The sequence below is a fragment of the Ostrinia furnacalis genome, unplaced genomic scaffold, assembly GCF_004193835.3.
Source record: "Ostrinia furnacalis isolate ACB-3 unplaced genomic scaffold, ASM419383v2 OfSCF0069, whole genome shotgun sequence".
Classification (NCBI taxonomy): Eukaryota; Metazoa; Arthropoda; class Insecta; order Lepidoptera; family Crambidae; genus Ostrinia; species Ostrinia furnacalis.
Window position 1 is genome coordinate 1,348,318 of NW_021130308.1, and position 16,765 is coordinate 1,365,082.

The 16,765-nt window shown below is 37.3% G+C and overlaps 1 long non-coding RNA gene across 1 annotated transcript in view; it reads right to left on the reverse strand.

Annotated features, from left to right (window-relative positions):
- Nucleotides 1-424: 424 nt before the first annotated feature.
- Nucleotides 425-16,765, reverse strand: part of LOC114364641 (uncharacterized) — a 64,704-nt gene continuing 48,363 nt past the window's right edge. The window contains exons 3-4 of the long non-coding RNA XR_003656866.1: nt 14,352-14,408; nt 425-463 (exon numbers count right to left, since the gene is read on the reverse strand). This is a non-coding gene — a long non-coding RNA (uncharacterized LOC114364641). The remainder of the gene's footprint in view (nt 464-14,351; nt 14,409-16,765) is intronic.

Sequence of the window (16,765 nt, forward strand, 5' to 3'; positions counted from 1 at the left end):
TTTATAATCCTACTAATGTTATTAATCCGAAAGTTTGGATGTCTGGATGTTTGTTACTCTTTCACGCAAAAACTACTGAACGGGTTTTGATGAAACTTTACAGTATTATTGTTTATAACCCAGATTAACATATAGGCTATAATTTATGACGATCTGTGACAAACTAATCAAATCAAATCCAAAATAGCTTTTTATTCAATTTTCGACCAGTATTTTGGCACTTATGAACGTCAAAGATAATAATTAAAAAAAGAAAGGTATCGTGAAGTTAAGATATCGTAAGTTCATCACTTATACGGCTGATGGAAAGAGAAGCAATTTTACTAGTGTATTTTATTGCAACGTAACTGTATTTTTAAACAAAATGTTTCTCCACACAGAAGGATTATAAAAGCTTGTAAAAATAGGGCAACATCCCACTGACCTCTGAAAATATCTCCATAACCCGATGTTCCTCGTCTGACTGGAAGGAAAGGGTAGTCTTATTATTACTTAGGTTCATCGGAATGTTATTTATAGAATTATTCTAAGTAAAATTTGGTGATAAAGCGCAAAATAATTAAAACAATTTATATGGAAACGTCAAAGATTCAGCTGCGATATTGTTTTCTAATTAGTCGTAAATTCCAACACATTTAGCTTTAGTTGTTTTTCAGATATCAAAATTTTATCGACACGCGATGAAATTCACAAAGTATAGGTATCATTCGGGCATTTATCAAAAATAACTTAGTGTAACATCGTTATAAACTGTCACATAATCGATAAAATAATAGAACAAATATTCCTATGTCATATTATGACATAATCAAAGGTTTCATAAGTAACGTAAATACTTTATCGTAGTGATCAATATCTGCAACGAGACGACTTGCGAGTACTATAAATCTAGAACTAGCTGCATAACTTTGAACATTCATTGGTTATTTTTAGCCTGATTAAAAGCAACTACACGTCGCAAATAAGCAGTAACGTAGTTAACTTGACGCCGAACTAGCTGGTCCTTCGAGCCGGACTGCGGACTTTATCTGATCTTCTTCGTATTAATTAACTTAAATGCAACAAGTCCGAGTTTGCTTTGCTCTCTAGACAGACTGTCGCGTATTTTATTATGCCGAGAACTGAATTAAGTAGAGTATAGCTAAGAATGAACATTTCATTTGATATTGAAATGTGTTGAAGGGTCTCATCTAATATGCATTGCATAGACGTTTATTTCGTAAAATGATACAGCTAGTTTTTTATATGAATATAGCTATGAAGACTCATGCAATTGAAAGTAGACAAAAAACATAAGAAGTGTGGTGAATTGGCGTTAGTTTATTTTGAAAATTCGCTTTGCTTTATTTCAAAACTTAAAGATTCTAAATATTTCTTCATAAGAACGTAATTTATTTGTATTCTCCCGGCTATGGCGGCCACTCATCTCGATTGAAAGATCACGGATGAAAATTGCATTCTAAACCCTTTAGAAAACAATTCCGTCCATTATACACTGCTGAAAACAAAACACTACACTGTCTTCCAGCTCGTTTGAACGGATTTTTATCGTTGCGAACATTTTCAAAGGCGCACCCGCAGTTTCAGAGCGCCTAATAAAAATTAAAAGTATATTCCTTCCGTAGATTCGTAGTCGTAGCAGATTAATTGACTTAAAACGTTACAAGTCCGCGTTTGCTTTGCTCTAGAGCGGTGCCGTGTTTTATTAAACCAAATTAAATAGTCCGGTTACACTGGGGCTGCTTCTTTGTATTGCGATGGGGAAGAAAATGTTGCAATAATACATCATAGAGTTTTTTGCTGAATTGGCTAGCAACTGACCAGGAAAAACCGTTAATAGTACAGCTAATAGGAACCTACTTCCAAAAACTATAAATTATTTCCTTTAGTATCTATTAAATAAGACATTTATTTTAATACAGAAATATTAAGCCAAATGTATTGTTAGTATTTTTGTGGTCTACGTAAGTATTGTTCCCTATATCGTAATTTTGATCTCTAAAGTATATAAATAATGAACATTGTCACAACATTTTACTGGGAACTCATTTAAGATAAATCCGAAAAGAAATTTTTCCAACGTGTTTTCCCTGATTTTCCTCATTACCACACGTTACTGGGCCACGGTTGTTCAGTAAACCCTAACAATATCAATTTGTGATCCAGAAAAATCAATCGCCTCCACGAGAGTACGACTGACGGTCCGATAGCGTCGGATATTGGGTCGTCGGGCTCCGTACACAGAACGATCACAAACTTAAACTCGTGTGCGTTATGCGATTTTAACCCCTTCTGTTTCGTGATAAGAGTTGAAATACCGCGGAGTGGGTACACGGAAGTGGCCTAATGACGGCCAGGAGTACAATAGCATGTGTGGGCCTTATTATTGGTATCTGACCTGACCGCTACGAGCGATTTGTCTAAATGAGATCCGGACCTCTTCGATGCTTTGTTATTTTTTTTATATCGCTGTCCGCTGGTCTTGACGTATTGGGTTGCGCCTTTTCCTCGCTTCTATAGACCCTCGATTGTCGCCTTCGAGATTTGTTAAAGCTTTATCGAAAGGACTTGAGCAATATTAGTTTTAGGTAAATCGGTTTCACGTCCCACATTTGTGCAAAATTGAACTATAATGCAATAACAAACCCTGGAAATTTCAGGTAGGCGTATCGCATGGAAATTCTGTGCCTAATGCCATGTGAATAGGTTCTATTTTGGATGCAGATGTGTTGAATGGATGTACTGTCTGCGGCAAGCACGGTAATCCGTAGAACGCCGATTAATCTTCGTTGCGACTCTCACGAGGTGGTTAGTTGTGGGTAAATTTGTGGGGATCGCCGCGATTTGCCGACCATGGGCCCCGGGGGCCGTGTTCGTCATACGTTAAGCCTTTGTTGGATAAATCGTCTCTTTTATCGATTGCAGATTAGAGAGGTGCATGCAGTTTAGGAGCACGCTTAGGGTTAACGATTGCAAGAAGTTCTATACCCGATATTTAATCTGTTATTGCTTCCAAAATAAGCTTAAACGTTTTGCATGGGCCATTTTATGTTGAAATTAATTTAATGTTGCATTTTCATATAATATATCAACGTGAATTTATTTGGTCAAATTGAAATCTTGAAAGTTTTCAAATAGTTTTTTACTATTTTGTAATCTATGTTTACAAATGAAAGCAAACTCAGATTGTTTCTACTAATCAGAACCATTTTCACGTCAGCGCAGTCAAATTAACCCTTACATTAGTTATGCCAAAAATATCAATATAAGACAAATTTGGACGTCATAAATACACGTTGTGGGTCGCGTCGCTTCGTGTTTGTGTAATTTGGTTGGTATCACGTGACCCCTAATGACGCGCTCGCGTTACCGCCACTAAGTTCACCATTAGCCTAGTCAACGGAGTGAAAAATAGAACTCTGAAATGCAACTATGAAATGTAAGCAACTAATATATTGCACAAAAGATACAATATGCAGGTTTTGGTACAATACGAACACAAACATCTTATGGGTGAAAGCTTTTCAAAGTAACTAGTCGCTTAATAAATTTGCACTTGATTCAAATGAAAGTATCATGATTTCAGAAGTACACTATTTTTTTATGTAGCGAAATCAAACAAGAAACCAAACTGTACGTTAGGAGAATACCCTAAATATGTAATTGGATGTGTTACATCTAGATGTTAAAGAAATAATACTGAATTCAGTCACGAAAAAAGTCAGTGCCGCGCGCGCTACTTTACCAAATTGTATTTTCGTGTTCAGACGAGTTTTCCTTATAAACGGTGTCATTAGACGGCGACACCGTGACAGGTGTTAATGTGGGAGGATGTATCGGAGCCATTTGTGTAATGTAAACAATACGAACGATGTTATTTCTCGATGCGGCGCAAGATTAGAACGCGTGTTTATTACGTATCGAACTCAAACTTCCGACCCCTCGTGCCTCAAGTTACCGAGTTACATTACGTATTATTTTCAAAGTACGATGATAAAACTCATAAATAAATTTACGGCCGTTTGTTAATTTGTTCGCGAGAGGAGCGTTTTTCGGAAACGTCAATGTCAACATAATTAACAGCTGATACTTTCCGTTTCTTCCACTTAAAACTTGAAGAGAAAATTGACGGAAAATTAAAGAAAAATACGCGGCTGTAATAAAAGTTTCTCTTTCAGAGACAGTAATAACTGTCTGAATGATAAGTTTCTAGGAATATGAATTCCCAGATCCACATTTTACATTAGGCGCGCGTAGAATGTTTTAATTAGATGTGACATGTCGCACCCGTAACTCAACCCGTTATGTTCGGTGTTATTACCAAGTTCCCTTAAGTAGATTGATAAATTATCGTAGAGTAAATTGTAACGCTCGAACCCATATGCTAGGGGTATTAAACAGGATAAAGTAAAGCCCACGAACGGTGCCTCTACTGTAACGACAAGAACTTGAACGAATAAATTAGTGAGGGGGACCTGGAGTCGGCAAACTGTTATCTCCATTCGCAATTTTACAGCTTTCGCGGAACAAAATCTTCAGAGTAATTATTCGGGTTTGAAGTTAGGAGGGAAACAAAAAAATTAAAGAGAAATCCGTAATCTTATTTCTGAACCTTTGAGTAGTCACGCAGTGTTAGAGTCCAAATCTGAGTAAAAAATATTCGCGAATACAAATTGTTCTGTTTATTTTCAATGGGCGTCCATGACTGAACACTTGGTATTGTGAGATTTATTTGTGAGGCGGGTTTTGACGTAACTAGGGAGTAATGGCTGAAGTTTGAGGACGTAGGCCGATACCGCATCTGCACGCTCCTTGCTGCAAGGATATAAAGTGGGAGCGCCCCAAAGAAGGGTCGTCATTACGTGGCCCCACGTCATTTGTTTATTAAACATCCTCCGAGATGGAACGGAATAATGGCACGGTAGACTTTGTCACGGCCGCTTTCCCTTGAAATTAAATCGTAATGATGATGCGGAGTGCGGACCTCGCTCGCCGCTGTTTCGGCTCACCCTGCCCCCATTATTAAGACCCGCGTCGTCTTGAGGTCAAAATGAATAGGTTTTTTAAAAGCCTGCCTGGTATGACAACTGTCATAGTTATGAAAAGAATCGCGGGCTTCGGGGCGGGAGGTATTGAAAGGGCGATGTTTTGCGAAATGGCGGCTCCTACCTGATTCTTTATTTGTGTCAGTATCACTTAAAAGGTCGCCGGGTAAGTTGGTGTTTTTAACAAGCGGCCGCTGAAAGTTACCTACCTTTTTTCTAGCGTTACTTAGTCCCTTAAGACCTTTGAAAAAGGTTTAAGTATTATTTTTAGACAATTTCTTCCAAGTTTACCTTTATTTTGACGTGTTAAACAGGCACATTCAAGGGGTCACTGGGCTTAAAATTTTGAGTAATTATACATGTAAATGGTCTACATACAGATGGTAATGAACAGAAAAGTATGAAGATACTAAGAATGTAAATACCAAGAGAGAACAGGGAAACCGCGAGGCTTGAATGCGCGTTGTAATTGACGCGCTTTCATCTCGGCGCTCGTTCAGAAACTCATTTGTATAATAATAAAATTATGTGCGATTTGTTACCCTGTATGCAATCTTGCACTAGCTTCTAAATGCGGTGTGATAAATATTCAATGCGATATAAAATCATCATGTAAGCACAACCTGATTGATTCAAGTTGTTAATAACATGATTTCTTGGAAAATTTCAATGGTCCTTAATTTCTACAGATAAGTAAGTAGTTATTAATATCAAAATTATATTGAGATATTTTATAGCACTGAGCAAATTTTTCAACTCATAAAGTTTGAGGAGTTCGATTCTTCACTCACTAATTAATGTGGAAATAAAGATCGCAAAAGAACTTTTTCGAAATAGGAAATTGAAATTATCAGTAGGCCTTCAATATAATTCTTTGGGCTTCAGTCGAAGAATTTTAATTAAAAACTTGTTACAAGTATTCAGGGAATATGTAATCTGTTGTAAATTAATTCATAATTGCCGGCGTCTGCGCCCCGACGCGAGACGTTTGTAAAACTTCCCCAAAGTAGGTAAGTAAGTGGATATTTTGCTGGAAGAACGAGAATTGTTATTAATTTAATTTCATATCATTTAACACACCTTTTCCCGGAGTTTGGATTGAAATACGATATGTTTGTGTAATGCTTCGCATGTTTATTGCCGAATGTGGGGGCGTGACTTTCTTTGACATCTACACGTTTAATTTAAAAAGTATTAGACATAGATTAAAATGGTAGAATAAACGTTCTATATTTTTATTTTATTTTATTTATTGTTAAAGATTTACCAACAACATATCAATTTACATGCATCGTTACATTATTAGAAAGCTATAGGAAATGATATTCATGAAAACGCTTTCCTCGTTGAATGCATCAGTTTTATGCGTGTTGCCTATTAAATAAACGTCAGTGACGTCATCACATATAAAATACGGCCTTAATTTGGGGACTCCGATAAAAAATATGACCGCAGTAAAAATATACGACAAACAAGCTACAGAAACCCCCAGCATTCAATTAACTGGTGTGATTAAATTTTTACGCGACTTAAAAATACTTTTGCCGCCCTCGGCACTGTACTAGTATCTACCGACCTATCTACTTACATTTTTATTAGCATAGAAAGTGCACACTTCCAGTTTTTATATTTTTAATGGAGAAATTGTGTTTGAAATTATTTTAAGGCACCATTAAACTGGCGGTTTCGGAGTTCACGTTGCCTAATGGGAGGGAAAACGTTCCGGATTTATTATAACGAAAGCCAGTTCAATAGACGTTTTAAGGGTTGCTACGTCATATACGTTGCACACTTGTACGAAGATGGCGGTAAGACTTTTGTAATACTGATTTTCTTGCAGAAAATAATATTTTCAATGCACTTTAATGAGATAGATGTTTTATATAAAATCACGGTTACTTATTGTGTAATTTTAGAGCAGCCCCCGAACGTGTCTAATAAACTTTTGAATTGATTGAATCATGGTGGTGATAAAATATTGACACAAACCTCAAAAATAAACACAGATCTACCTTACCAAATCACAACTTTTTATGCAAGCCATTGATTTGACTCCATAGTTCCATTGCTGTTCTACCGAATTTTGAAATCGACTAAGCTATGTAACTAACACGACAATAAAGTTCGTAAAAACCGGCACTGACATGTAAAATATGCACTAATCCTTCAGAGCTATCAGCACACATCACAGCACAACCAGCATTGGGCAGGCGAGATTCGGCACTAGCCTGGGACCAACACACATAAATCCACACAGCCTTCCCTCGGGAACACGTGTGGAGTAATTTGCGAACACACGAGCACTCCGCGTCGCAAGCACATTAACTATTAAATTCGTTGCATATTAAACTACAGCCTTAGCCGTGTAATCCACCTGAACGCGTGTTCTTGAGTATCCTCAAGCATCAAATTTTTTTCACTAAACACGTAAATTACATCCCATCAAAAACAATACTTGTCAAAAAAACCAAGTCTCGCAACTCAGTTGTTCTACGGTAAAAAGTTGTGAGATCCATGTAATACCAAGTCCAGGCCAGGAAATCTTTAACGTTTTACATAAATTATTGACTTGGCCATCGCACTAAATAATTTAATTTACACGTGTTTTCATGCGATGGCCAAGTCAATATATTTATGTAAAACGTTAAAGATTTCCTGGCCTGGACTTGGTATTACATGGATCTCACAACTTTTTACCGTAGAACAACTGAGTTGCGAGACTTGGTTTTTTTGACAAGTATTGTTTTTGATGGGATCTCATTTCTTTTTGTATTTTGTAGACAGCAGTTATGTATCTAGAAAACTGGACCGAAATTGAAAAATTTTACTCGACTTGGCGGTTGCACTACCGTGCCCCCAAATATTTTAGTTTTTCCTTGATTCATACACCAAACACTACTTATATTCCAAATTTGAAGCTTCTAGGTCTGCTAGAAGTGCCTTAGAATTTTGATGATCGGTGAGTCAGTCAGTGAGTCAGTGAGTGACAAAATTAAGTAACTTTGACCCGTTATAATTCTTAAACTACTGGTTCAAATTGAATGAAATTTTAAATATACCGTGTCTTTACAATGCCTGCATAGCTAATGAAAATTCAGCCTTCTAGTTTTATCCACAACGAAGTTACAGGCAGTCGAAAATGGCCTGAATTGCTTCGAGAAAAGGATGGTACGGCCGTGCCGCTTTTTTGCTCGACTTGGTGGGGGCACTGCCGTGCCCCCAGACTCGACGACGCCGTAAATATCAAACGTTCTTGCTTTGAGTACACAGTGTGCTATTTCACATTTACTCGAGCTAATTCACATCCACTAGGTTAATTAGTTTGCGTTTAGTTTTCCACTCAGACTGTCCACTCGAACTTTGACTAAAGCAAAGTTATTTCACGTATCTCAATTCAAATTCAAGATGAGATTAGCTTTATGCTTTACATTAAGTTTAGTCTCGTAGACGTTCTAAATACAGAAAATTTTCAAAGAGAAAAAGAGGACTTAGATGATTAATTATTTCAATTGCAACTGGGGATGAGTGAGGAAATTGAAAGTCATGAGATCGGAATTGAAAAGGTCCCTTTTAAAAATTGGCCCGGACAGGAAATGGAGGGCTGATCAGTATGCCTGACAAGTAAAATGATAACTGAAATAGATACAATGTTTGCCCTGCCTCTGGGGAGGAGGTATCAGGGCCGCTTAACATTATTGAAGAGTACAGACGTTTCGGGAATAACGAATTTGCCGTCTGTGCTCTCCGCCGGATCACGGGACCACAGAATACGAAATAGTCGTTCAACTAAGAAACAAGCACGCGACGTTGTTAAAGACTGAGGCTACGCTGTACAAGTTGTTCAGAATTATTTTAAGCTTCAGCTTTACTTTAAATTAAATGAAAATAAATATGGGACTATAGAATACGAAATAGCCGTCGAAATAAGAAACAAGCAAGCGACGTAGGTTACAGCAGCAACACTTTTAGCATCGGCGATCGGCGATTTTTACTGAAATTTGATGTTTTAGCTTTGGTTACAGTTGAGAAAATTACAAAGAAACACGACTACTCAGAAAGCGGGTAATTTCATGATGAAAAGTAATCCTAGATTTAATTTCACTGACAAATTTTGGATCTTTGATATGCGTCAGTTATTTACGTATGGATTTCGGCATCCACGTTTCTAAACAAACAGCAGTCAAACTGATGAGTATCACCGTTAAACACGGGTTACGGTGAAACAAAAATATTGTTCCATTACACGAAGTGTTCCAGTCAATCGATTACTGTCAATGCTGTACATTTATGAATATTGTTGTTACGTTTGTGTCGTCGAAGTAATCCATCAAGTTTTGTGTACTTAGCCAGTTTTTGATTATTACTTTTGTAGGTTTTACAGTGGTCTTAATAAAAACCTATGGCACGATTTTACTTGGTAGAAGTTTTGCTTTTGCGCTTCGTGAAATATTCATTGATCAAATCAAATCAAATTTCTTTATTTGCATAATTCCAGGTATTCATGATTTCTATTAAGCGTTAAAATTGTTGCAAGAATAGGTTAAGAATAAATTATTGGATCTGTTACTTGATATTTTGCCATAGTCAAAGCAACTGCATTACCTATCGTAGCTATAAATACAAACAGCAGCGTTTGAAGCATTCATAAGTGGTATGCTTTTAAAGTATATTAGAAAAGTTTCTATTTCAGTTTGTCCGAGTTCTCCTTCGAATTCCGATCAGATAAAATCATTTTTCAATATTTGTGACCCGGCGAACTATCTAACATGTTTAAGGGTCATTTTGGGTCGAAAGTATTCACAATGCCTTCCTTTTAGACAGTATTCAGCTTGTAAGACGTATCGAGTTGTGTGGAATCATTTTGAGAGGTTTGGCTTTCGGGATGTTTAAGGAAAATACGTTCTATGTAAATCGGAGAGCGAAGCAATCTTTAATATTATTTCCACAATAGAATCAGTCAGTCCAAAGAAGTTACACAAATATGATTATGTATTGTAACAAATTGCTTGACCTTTACGTGTAGCCATATTTTCCATTGTAGACATGAAGATCTATAATGTACCTACCTACCAAAACGTGAATTGGACATTGGTTTAATTTAAGTAAGAAGTAATTTAAGTGAGGTCTAATTAAATTTTCCCATTCCATCTTAAGAGCGACCCCAAATTCATTACAAAAAAACAAAAAAAATCTATTACGTCACGAACGCAGCGCTGATACCGCGTATAGAAGCGCCCCCGCTCCGGTTTCATTTAAAGGAACGCTAAAAATGAAACATGTCAAGTGGGGCTCGTACTCAACAGGACAGAGTGCGCCTGTTCGCTGTCGAAAACAAAGAATTCCAAGGAAACTCCCCCTTTAAAAATTACCTGAGATTAGTTTAAGTAGGTATGTCTCAATCATTTTTCGGTGCCCGATGGAATTGTTTTATCAAGTAGGTCACGAATTTCTTTGAGAATTTCCTTCGAGAGACCAATAAATGTATAATGGCATAATTATCGTAAGAAGAGATCGCGTAAAAAATTAATGAAGCACGATTCGGATTGGGGAGTAATTTCATTAGAAGATAACGAAGAAGCGATTAGTATTGGGAAAGTTGTAAAATGAGTCATGGATGGCCACCTTGCGGTGATTGAATGCTCGGCAAATGATTTAGGTATCCAGAATTGAAGCTACTCTTGATAAATCAAAACAAAGTTTCTCTAGAGCATGAAAAATTTGTTGTCCGATGTTATTATAGAGCAATATTTTAAAGCAGACGTGGCGCTATAGTACCAGTTGTAGAAAGTCAAACGAAAAACAAACTACCGGCATTTTTTCTTTGCACGTCACAAAATTTATAGCAACAATGGTTCACAATCAAACATTTCCCATTAAATTTCCCATGGTGCATACACGGTGCATCGAATACAACATTTCCCATCGGCGCACAGCGGCCGTGGCAATGCACTTTCGCTGACCCCGTGCCTCCTCCCACGGCTGGCCTCTCTTTCCCTCCCGGCACTTTCTTCATCCCCTCTCTCGCTCCCACGCGGCTGCGCCTGCGCTTCCCGGGTAATAACATTCTACGACGCGGTACGCCGCCAGAGTGGAACGAGTTCTGTCGATGACTTGGACGATTATTTGTATGAAAGACAATGCACGATGCAGTCAGCCGCTTGTTTAGATGCACCAGTCTCATTAAATCCTGCATCCAAACGTTTTATTGGCTCTGCCTGAAATTTTTCCTTAACCAGAATAATACTTTGCAAAACTGTCATTGAAATATACAAATTGTTGACAAAGAATGATCTTCATAAAGATAAGAGAGTGCTTTGTAGCGCGTTCAAGTTGATGAAGCGGCGTGATATATGAAAGAGTAATTAAAGTGACGAAGAACAACGTATGCAAATCATGTGTGAAAAATCCGCGAGCCGCGAATGCATCGCCCTCCCACAGTCATAATAGCGAGAATGAATGTTTCATTAGGACGCGGCGGCAAGCACAAACTCATCGCGAAACTTGAGAAAGCGTCGCCAGCTAACTTACAATCTCAACAAAACTATTCATAACCGGCATTTACGCGAGTACCAAGAATCGAGCAGTCATAGATTTACTCGGCGTAAGTGGAATAACTTTCTTGCTTACGAGAGCGCTTCAACTGCTATTGTTAAACGCCCTATATAACTACACTTATCTCCGTGTTCCAGGTGAATAATCTGCCAATACTCCCGATATTCTTATGCTAAGCCACCGCAGTACTTTACATACGAACATAACTCAACTTGCATTTTTAAAATGATACTGCAGATCAGAAATTACAAGAAGCGCGTGAGTCAAGTTAGGGATTACGTGGGAGTGCGCCGGAATGATCTCTCAGGGTCTAGAAGCGAGATGTCAAGAACGCAATCGAGCGTCACAGATATTTGAACTTTATCTATCAAAAATTTAGGACGACATTCGTTAGTATCACACTCAAGAGGACGTCGTTCTAGGTTTACCAGTACACAACTGGCTGTAAGCCGTAAGGTTCGAAGGCTGTGGTGCGGGCGTTGAATTTTGGCGCATAAGTCTGCGGGGTTGGGTGCACTTTCGATCGGGGGAATTATGCTCGTGCTGGAGTATGCGACTGGCAACATTCCATCGTACAATGAGTAATTTAAAAATTCAAAAACTCGTCGAGTCTCGGCGTGCGCGAGGTGAGGCTATCCTCCGAGTGCCGCTTTGCAATTGAGACTGTTATCTGCTTGCACGCTATACAACGACCGGGAATAATACGCAGGTAAATAACACGGTTACCTAAATAAACTTGCGTCGATGTGCACTATATTTCGGTTCGAGTACGGTTACGGCGGAATTGTCGCAGAATGGAATCGGAATCATAAATTGAACTTCAATCGAGCAACACGGGGAACACACTCTTCTAATTGGTAAACATGCATCGAGCGAGTGCGCCGGATCACTCGCCACTGTGCTCTACTATTTTTAAATTAAATTCTTTCAACTCGTTCCTATATTCCCAAGTATAATTCCATTCATCGAAGTAGGTTTCGTTGATTTTTGGAATTCCAAAATAGGTATTTGATTGCAATTTAATTATTCAGCAGCTATTCGACGCATATGCTACGTCTGTTTTGCGGTGGCTCCGATATGCCGATTGATCTGTTTCATGCATACTTGAATGTTTTAAACGAATCACGTGAATTTGCTTCCGCGGTTTATTTTAAAACAGAACATCATTCTCTGCATATTTGCAGTTTATTTGGGAGTACACGAAACGCTATGTGATTTTATTTTTGAATTTGGCATGTGCGGTACTTTTTAGTGAGGATACACAAAATATTTTTTTACCCAATGCAAATATTTTAATATTTACACACAAAGCAAGTTTATCTTTCACAAAACTATGTATATTCCCAAAAAAAACTATGTACCTAATCTAAATCCGTCCACTTTATATTCTAAGCGAACAAAATCTGTAACAATTTTAATATTCAGCAAGAGAACCAATCTCAAAACACAGTATGAAAAATAAAAGGAAAATAATTACAGTTATTAGTAATTACCAACTCGTGGTGTACGAACAAATCTTGAGTCCTAACCAGCTTGAAAATGTTTAGTAACCGTAAACGAAATTAGTCCTAACAAACATCGCGGTAGAGTTTAAAATTATATAATGAGGGCAGTATAATTTCCGGATTTTTAATTTGGGGATCAAAAACGGACTGTAAGTGCTGAAGTTAAGATTGAATTTGGTGTAAAAGAGGAGTTGGTGGTGATGTTGATGGTGGTGCATAGGAATTTGAGCTTTGTGCCGATGTGACAATGGTGAAGTTTTGCCGGGAGTTTTTTTAAGTTTTCCTCTGGGATGCAGTGGGAACATGTTAGAGTGAGGTGGTAAAAACTGGGCCGTAATTAGTGTTTGGACTCGAACCGTGAACAGATGCGGAGTCAAGTGGGCCGCGGCCGACGCTTCGGACTTGCTCGGTTGAATTATTCCTATCGCAATATTCATTTGGCTTATTTTCCCTATTTAAGGTAGAGCCCATTGATTTGATTCACTTTTGCGAGTTCATAAAGTTATATTCAATTGAATAGTATCTACCTACATAGAGATTTTGCAAATTCCTTTGATTAATTCATAAATAAACGATTAGATGTCTGATCAATATTTAAGAGGATATTTCGCCTACAGTTTCAAAAATAAAAGAATAAGATTTTACAAAAATAGAACAAAGTAGTAACAGACTGTTTTAATTAAAATAATGTTTAAAATTTCCAACCATATCTCTGTTAGAAACTGTGAAATCTGTTAATACGATTTCAGTAAATTCTCGCTGCTCTCCAGACATTGGGGTAAAGAGAAAAAGTTTATTTATGTACAAATGAAGTTCGAAAAAAGCGGATAACTTTTACTGGACTGGCTATCCTTTGATACTTCTGAAGTATGAAAAGTCATGTTGATTAGCTGTTAGACTTTTATTTTGATGTATTTTTCGTCTCGTTAAGACCGTGAACGACTGTATTTTTGGAGCTTTACAAAGTAGATAATTAGAGGGGATTATGAGCATTTTTGAGAATCAAAAAGGAGTAGTGTTTCAATGTTTTAAATCCTGTATTGTTGACGTATAACTTAGGCATTATTTTCATCAGATTCTTTTAAATTAACTAAAAAAGGAATGGCTTTTGACAGTAAACCTGATGTTAATGGATAAAGAAAATCAACATACACACATTATCCATAATAACATGGGTGAACATTTAACACAGGACAGTAACTACAAATAAAACTGGACATTTACAAGTAGACGTTTGAAATTAACTCACCGTATCGGACGCCGTGTAACGCCCGTTGCTGCACTCAAGTAGTGAAGATTCACTCACCTGCAAGAGAAAAGAAATAAAACATTTAAGTTTTATAATCACTCCTATGCCGAAATTTATTTCGCTTCGCAGACAATAAACACTCCATGCTGTGTAATATCAGATATGATATTTTTAATTATCTACGTAACCACTAATTAAACTCCTTAGGTCAAAATCGACCAAACTTTTATCCGAGAATAACTCTTGGTATAGCTGGCACATTGACAGTTTCAGTATGGGAAATATGTCAAAATTAATATCTGTCGATTTATTCTGAGATTTATATTTACTCTGGTTTTGTCGAATCCACCCTTAAATAGCTAAAATCTTGCTATGAACTATTGTTTTCTAATTTTGCACGTCTTCAATTATTTTCTAAATCGATTATACCAGTGCTTTATATCGTATCAATTCTCAAAACTCGAATCAGATTCAAGCCAATAATAATCGGTTGAATGTCAATGAGTGGTTAAATGTTTGTTTTCTACATAGTATCGTATTCGTAACGTTGTTTTATGAAGTGAACGCCTTCCTACAAGTTCATTCACTCCCGACCGCTGGTCTTCGAGACCCATTACGCGTATGTTCGGTCACACGATCTACAATACCTTTGACCGACATTACGCCCACTCGACAAATCACAACCTCCCGACACCTCGGCTATACTACCTTAGACCTCAACAATGAAACGTGAATGTTGTAGGTAAACGTATTAGGTACTAGGTGTGCCCGCAACTACGTAAGTACCTACGCGTGAAAATAGTTTGAATAATATTAGCCGTTTTTGCCACATTTATCTTTACTGCTCTGCCCCTATTGGCTATAGGGTGATGTTATAACAATAGCCTAAGCTAACTCGATAAATGGGCTATCCAACAAAAAAATATTTTTTCAAATTGGACCATTGTAGTTCCTGAGATTAGCACGTTCAAGCAAACAAACTTTCTAACTTTATAACATTAAATGTTAGTGTAATTGGCAAAAGCATCCACAAAAGGATGAAATCTTGTATTTAGAATTACAAATAAATGTTAAGAAGATTCCTTTCAGAAAGTTGTTCAAAGACACAATAAAATAGATTTAAACGTTCGTACGTGATTCAGTTACGAACATTAGATATACAAACGTTCCCGAGTTAAGAACTTATTCCAAGTTTTCTTTGATGTAATTTCTGTTCATATTCAAAGCATGAAATATAATGCATTCTGTAATAATGCGATTCATTGTAGGTACGTACATCTTGGGAAATTGAATCCGCGGAGTTTACAAACAAGCCGTAAGATTGCGTTTGTGCATCTATCATTATATTGCAACGCGTCGGGTTCAAGCGGAGGTTGCGGAGAGCGGAGAGCGCAATCGTTGTTAACTTCATTATGGAGCGGTCGCATTGTTGACCACAAAGCGGGTAAGCTTTGCAAATAGGCATTAACAGATCTGTTTTAGAGACCTCTGAAGATGTGTTGCAGCAAATAAATTACTTGATCGCATTATATTGCGGTTTTAGATGAACTTATTCATTAACTTTTTGGTAAATGATGCATTTGCTACGCGTAAGCTGGTGTAGTAAGCTGAGAGTAGTAATACGCAAGCCAAACAATCTGCTACTTATACTTATTTTTATTAAAATATAATAATTTAATAAATAAAAAGTTATATAAGGACATTTTTTAAATTAAACTAAAACGAACATCTCTATGTATTTAGTAAAAATATGTAAGAATTAAGCAACTACGTTTTTTATTTTGTTTTTCCGAATAAAACTGTTTTCAGTTAACGTGTTTTCCATTTTCGATCCGAATTCGCTGCACAATCGGATATCCGAAACAAAATATGCTTGCGTCCTGCATTTATGCATCACTCATTATGTATTGCTACGCATTCAGTTCAAGCGGAGGCAAGCGGAGAGCGGGCGCAATCGCCGCTAACTTCATTACGGAGCGGATTGCTGGTCGCATTGTTGACCACAGTGCGGGTGTTCCTCGCTTGGGTTAGTCATGCAAATAGACATCAACTGTGCCGGCCTTGGGAATTCAGAGGGTTAAAGCTGTTTGATAATGACGTCATGTTCGGGTAAATGTCCCAGATTTTCGATCCTCAAGATCTGTAAGAATTTGAGAAATTAAAAAATATGAACATTAGCGTTGTCAAAATTAATGTCTAACGAAGAATAACGACGCTTTTGTTGCCAAGCTTATTAGAAACCTTTCAATGATGTATATAGAACGAAATTGTGCCAGAAAGAGAAAATACATTTTTTATTACCTATATTTTATTATCGGTAATGTTACCCAAGAATACCTGAATGAGAAAATAATACAGCGTATAATATCAAGCATAATGACGAGCAGAATTAGCGCCCGTTTGCGCTTTACCGA